Raw genomic sequence first — 6,372 nt, forward strand, 5'->3', positions numbered from 1 at the left:
GGCTGGCTTCGAACCTGTGTGATCCTCCTGTCTCGGCCTCCCAAGTGCTAGGATTACAAATGTGCACCTCCATGCCCGGCTTGTTTTTTCTTTTTTTAATTTTTATTTTTTTGTGGTACTGGGGATTGAACCCCGGGGCATTCTACCTTCAAGCTACACTCCAGCCCTATTTTTTTATTCTTTATTCTATTTAATTATTTTTGGTGGTACTGGGGTTCCTGGAAACCCTTCTACCTCTGGGTTACACTCTCAGACCTATTTTATATTTTTATTTGGAAACAGGGTCTCTTAAGCCAGCGAGGCTGGCTTCGAACCTGCGCGATCCTCCTGTCTCTGCCTCCCAAGCGCGGGGATTACAAGCGTGTGCCACCACGCCCGGCTTTATTCTTTATTTTAAAACAGGGTCTAGCTGGGCGTGGTGGCGCACGCTTGTAATCCCCGCGCTTGGGAGGCAGAGACAGGAGGATCGCGCAGGTTCGAAGCCAGCCGCGCGCGCTGGTTTAGGAGACCCTGTTTCCAAAATGAAAATGTAAAAAATAGGTCTGGGAGTGTAGCCCGGAGGTAGAAGGGCTTCCAGGAACCCCAGTACCACCAAAAAAAAAAAAAAAAAAAAAAAAACCAGGGTCTAAGTTGCAGAGGGCCTCGCTACCTAACTGAGGCTGTCTGTGAACCTGCGATTCTCCTGTCTCAGCCTCCCAAGTGTACTCTGCTTGCTGTTTTCTTTTAGAATGGGTTGGGCCTGGGAGTAGTATGGCACTGCTTTTTGGCTTCTGTCCCTTTTTCCCTTCCTTCTTTCAATCCTTTCCTACTGGCTCAGGAACTTGTAACCATGCTTTACCAATGAGACATCACCCCTTGCCCTTTGACCCAAGGAAGTGAGTCATAGCTTGGACTAAGTTCTTTTCCTCCTAAGAATCCAAATTAAGAGACACAAAGCACGTTCCCAGGTAGCTGTGCAGAGCTACACTGAAGGGCCGTGCAGGCTTGGTCCTGAGGCCATCTTATCTTGGGTCACCTGTGCTGATGAGTCAGTGGGGATGCTCTGTGAGGACCCAGTGTCCATGCACAGGTGACTGGATAAGAAGTTAGGCTAAGACACAATCAAATGTCATTCAGCCTGTAAAAACGATGAGACGCCTGACATTTGCAACAATCTGGATGGACTGGATCTGGATGTGATGTTAAGTGAAATAAGCCAGTCACAGAAAGACAAATACCGCATGGTTCCATTTATATCTGTAAAAGTCAAATTTAGTTGGGTGCCGTGGCTCATGCCTGTAATCCCAGCAACTCAGAAGGCTGAGGCAGGAGGGTCACAAGTTTAAGGCCAGCCTGATCAAATTAGTGAGACCCTGACTCAAAATAAAATGCGTCTGGTGTGGCATTTCTCTGTACGCGAAAAGTTGAGACAGGAGGAGCACAGGTTCAAAGCCACCCTTAACAATTTAGGAATGCTCTGTTACCTGATAAAATCCTGTTTCAAAAAAACAAGCCGGATGCCGGGCGTGGTGGCGCACGCTTGTAATCCCCGCGCTTGGGAGGCAGAAACAGGAGGATCGCGCAGGTTCGAAGCCAGCCCCGCGCGCTGGCTTAGGAGACCCTGTTTCCAAATAAAAATGTAAAAATAGGTCTGGGAGTGTAGCCCAGAGGTAGAAGGGCTTCCAGGAACCCCAGTACCACGAAAAACAAAACAAAAAAAACCAAGCCGGGCGTGGTGGCGCACACTTGTAATCCCTGCGATTGGGAGGCAGAGACAGGAGGATCGCGCAGGTTCATAGCCAGCCTCACTGGCTTAGGAGACCCTGTTTCCAAATTAAAAAAAAAAAAGAAAAAAATATATATGTATATGTCTGGGAGTGTATCCCGGAGGTAGAAGGGTTTCCAGGAACCCCAGTATCATAAAAAAAAAAAAGAAGTTCTGGGAATATAGCTTGGAGTTAGAATGCTCCTGTGTTCAATCCCCAGTACCGAAAAGGAGAAAAAGAAAACGTGATTGCTGTGTGTGTGGTGGTGCACACCTGTGATCCCAGTATTCGGGAGTCTGAGACAGGAGGATCACAAGTTTGAGGCCAGTCTTAGCAATTTATCAAGACCCTCAACCACTTAGGAAGACCCTAAGTCTCTCATAATAAAAAATTAAACATGTTTGGGGGTCTAACCAAAGTAGACTGCCCCAGGTTCAATCCCCAGTACCAAAAGTAAAAAGGTAAAATACAATGAAGAGGAGTGAGGAGAGAAAAGGGACGAGCAGGAGCACCAGGTGACTTTGGTGAAAGGAGTCATGAAGAATGGAAAGCATGGCCCCAGAGGCGGCAGCGCTGCCAGGTGGCCGGGGGGCAGCGGCAGCAGTGAGGCCTGGCTGGGCAGCACCAGGCCCACAGACGCGAGAGCCATGCCTGGCGACAGCAGCAGAAAGGCAGTGCCCGCAGGCATCAGAGGTTCAGAGCGGGTGCGAGGCTGGGCGGTCGGGCCGGCACTCAGGCCGTTGCTGAGAATGGCATCCGGACTTGAGCAAAGTAACGCGGCAGCAGGGGCTGGTCCTCTGCCCCAGACCGCAGCCTGACCGCTGCCCAGCACTTGTGCCCTCCGGCCAGCTAGAACTGAAGGCAATCTCCAACGCTGAGCGCAGGTGGCCTTTGTGACCGCCTGCTGCCCTCCGCGGCGTGGCTGTCACGGCAAGCCTCCAGGGCCCCATCTCTCCAGGCGTCTCCCAACGCCCCCCACACCTCAGCTTGAGTCTCTGGCGGCCACCTGCCCTTTAAGCACAACCTACTTTCCCCAGTGTGCGCGTGTGTAAATAACTTCAGTCACCATCTTATATATTATTGTATTTGCTGTCGGCTGAGAATCTTGCTGCCGCTCACAGGCCCCGGCATTGCTCCGCAGCTGTCTGCTGAGGACAGCGGGTGCACTGTGGCTGATGTGCAACCTTGAGGACAGAGGGTGCACTGTGGCTGATGTGCAACCTTGAGGTTGGGGTCTGAATCCTGGGTATATCACTGACCTGCCGTGTGACTCACTTTTTTTGGGGGTACTGGCGATTGATTGAACTCAGGAGCATTTTACCCCCAACCCTTTTTATTTTTCCAACATGGTCTTGCTAGGTTGCTGGAAGCTTCACTCCTTGCTGAGCCTGTCTTAAACCTGCCACCCTCCTGTCTCAGCCTCCCAAGTCCTGGAGTTGTGGGGTGCCTTCGCCGGGCCGCACACACAGCTTAAGCTCTTTGACCCTCAGTGTCTTCACCTGTAACTTGAAACCTCTCTCAAATGGGTGCTTGGTGAAAAATGAATTGCTTTCCCTTCTCTCAATCTATTTATTTATTTATTTATTTATTTATTTATTTATTTTTGGTGATACTGGGGGTGGAACCCAGAGGCTTTCTACCTCCGGGCTATACTCCCAGACCTATTTTATATTTTATTTGGAAACAGGGTCTCACTAAGTAGCTGAGGCTGGCTTCGAACCTGTGCGATCCTCCTGTCTCCGCCTCCCAAGCACGGGGATTACAAGCGTGCGCCACCACGCCCGGCCTCTCAAAATCTATTTAAATGAAAGCCTCCTAAGCCAGTATGATCGCAATATGATGCTCCATTTACTTTGGGTTATAGGTCATTATAAATATTAACAAATAAGACTTAAAAAGGACACCTTTGGGTAAGTCAGACGAAAGTACAAAAATTGTGTTGTGGGGCTGCAGTTTGAGGACGGTTTCTGCAGCCGACACATAGTAGCAAAACGGTGTTAAGCAGTGCACAAATCCGCGTCGACGGCAGCCGGAGTCCATGCATCGGCAGGTTCACTGTTTGAAAAGGAGCAAAGGGCAGGACATGCACGGCCCGGGATCGGCGGCAGGCGGGTGCAGTACCTCGCTCTCGCCACTAGAGGTCAGGAGGTCACCGCCTCAGGGTTGGAAGACGCGCCCGCCGGGGATTGGCTAGTGGTGGCAGTGGGCGGGGCAGAGACCAGGGCGCTAGCGCACCAAGTGCATCGGCTACCCTTTGGTTACTGACACTTGGCTTTGTATTTTTCCTTGACATCAGATTTCCTGTTTTTGCAGGGCTGATGGACCAGAGGAAAGATGCTCATTTAGGGGTCAAAGGCAGAGCAGCCTCTGCAGCCTCTTAACGTGTCTTTTCTGTAATAGAGGTGCAGTGAGCATGGGTTCTAGAGAGGTGCCAGGATCCTGGGCACGTCCCTCTGACCTCCTGCCCGGGCGCCCCACCTGGCGCCTGAGTTAGCCGCCAGAAGTCCTGCTTCCCAGCCCAACTGTCCTCGTGGTCAGCAGGAGCCTGGCCCACTTTTGCACAGCCTGGGGTAGTAGAGGACCATGGGCTGTATGTTACCAACCCTGGTTTCTTGTCCCAGCTGGGCTCCTTGCCCTTCTGGCCTCAGTCTCCCCACATGTTTAATAAGGAAGCCAAAGGGGAGGCCTCACAGCCCCTGTAGCCTTGCCACTCAGCATGTCTACACCTACAGACAGGATGCCGTCTGAATGAGGCACCCCAAAAGGCAAAGCTCACAAGACCCTCCACATCTGGCCCCTTAAAAACGGGCAACCTCTTGCCACAGGCCTCCAGAGTTTCCCCATTCCCATGTGTGGGGCAGAGCCCAGAGGCACAGAGGCCATGGGGCGGCTGAGGTCAGGGGCGGGCACTGGAGGAGCCTTAGTGGCTGCTGACAGTGACAAGGCCCCACGTCTTCATTGTGCACCAGGCCTGACGGGCACACATCGCCTGCAGAGGGAGACCGCGGGGTCCTGCCCCAACCAAAGGCTCTGCCCTGAGTCCTGGTTTGCCCCTCCCAGTTGTATGGCCTTGGCAAACTACTCAGTCTCTCTGAACCTGTTTCATCTGCAAAATGGGGATGACCATCCACCCACCTCAGAGGCTGTGAAAATGCATTAAGATAGGCCGACTGCCGCCACAACACAAGGCGAAGCGCTTCATAAGGTGGGAAAGACAAGTCTCCATGTTCAACGAGGGTGGCCAGATCCTGCAGGGAGCTGGAGTCCTGTTCCCTGCCAACTGGAAAAGGGTCAAGGGCACTTGGGACTTGAACCCTCGGCCTCGGATGGTGATGTGCTTTGTGCACGCCATCCAGACCTCATGCCTGCGAGTCCTGCGGCCAGTCCTGGTGAGCCTCGCTCCGACCTCCTCGCAATTGTGGCATGCCGAGCTCTGCTGGGGCAGGCTGCCTTCCCTCTCTGGGCCTCTGGTTGTCCCGGGTGGAGCGGGGCGGGGCTCTGCTGTGGCTTTGGGACTCCTTGGTTCTACATTTGGCCATCCTAACGGCTCCTGGCAGGCGGAAGCGTGGGGGCTTCAGGCCTGGGCCCCAAGTCTGAGACACTCTCAAGCCCTTCCTGGGGAGGACTGGCAGGATCACTCTCCTAGCTCCCAGAGGTCACAGCCAGGCCCACGGACCCTTCCAGAAATGTAGCCCCAGACTTCCACCAAGTACTCCCCAAAGGGACTTCGCTGCCAGGAGGCCAGGGGCAGCTATGAGAGACCCCAACCCCAGGCTGAAACCAGAGGGGGAAAGGGGAGGAGCGAACAGGAGGCAAGCTGCTGCTTTTCCTGCATGAGGACCCTTTGAGCTGACTGGGCACTCCCGCTGGAAGAGCAGGCGCGGCCTGTCCCCATAGGCCCCAGAAGACAGGAGGAATGGGAGGGCCAGTCCAAGGGCGAACTTGACTGCACCAACCTCAGCTTCCAGAGTGGCCTGCGCCTGCCCAAGCCCAGCTCCTGCCTAGCCCAACAAGCCCCGGCCCATCACAGCCCTAAGGCCTCTGCAGACTGCTGCCCAGCTGGTGCCCGCCCCCTTGCCTAGCCGCCCACCTCTCCCTTGAAGGCCCGGCCTCCACCGGGGAACCCCCACAGCGCCTCAACACCTGCTGCTCTAGGTACCCTTGCCCTCTGGGAGGTTGGTGTCCAGCTCCCTGACTAGACAGGGAGCTCTGGGAGGGCAGTCCCCTGTGCCACTCACCCCAAGGAGCTTGTGGGTCTCCTCCTCACCAGAGCCCCTGGAGCCCTACCAGAAACCCCCATGACTGCAAGAAATGGATGCGGCTGGCCCGTCCTTGGCTACACCTCCCTGGTCGTGTCCTCCAGCCTGCAGCCTCCCTTCTCTGCTGGGCTCTTTTTGTCTTCAACCCAAGCACTGGCATTTTTGCAGTCTTGGCCTGGGCCTGGCTGCTCACCTCTAGAAGGGTCCCTGCCCCATCCCTATCCCCTGGGGGGCGTGAGGCCGCCGTCGGCCATGCTCTGTCCTTCTGTCCCTCAGAGTGGCGGGGTGCCCTGCATCCTCCACGCAGGGTCGGCAGTGGCTGTGTCCGAGGCATCCTGGGTCTCGCCCAGCCCTTGGCAGCAGTGGAG

The sequence above is a fragment of the Muscardinus avellanarius genome (genome assembly GCF_963383645.1).
Source record: "Muscardinus avellanarius genome assembly, chromosome: 16".
Taxonomy (NCBI): Eukaryota; Metazoa; Chordata; class Mammalia; order Rodentia; family Gliridae; genus Muscardinus; species Muscardinus avellanarius.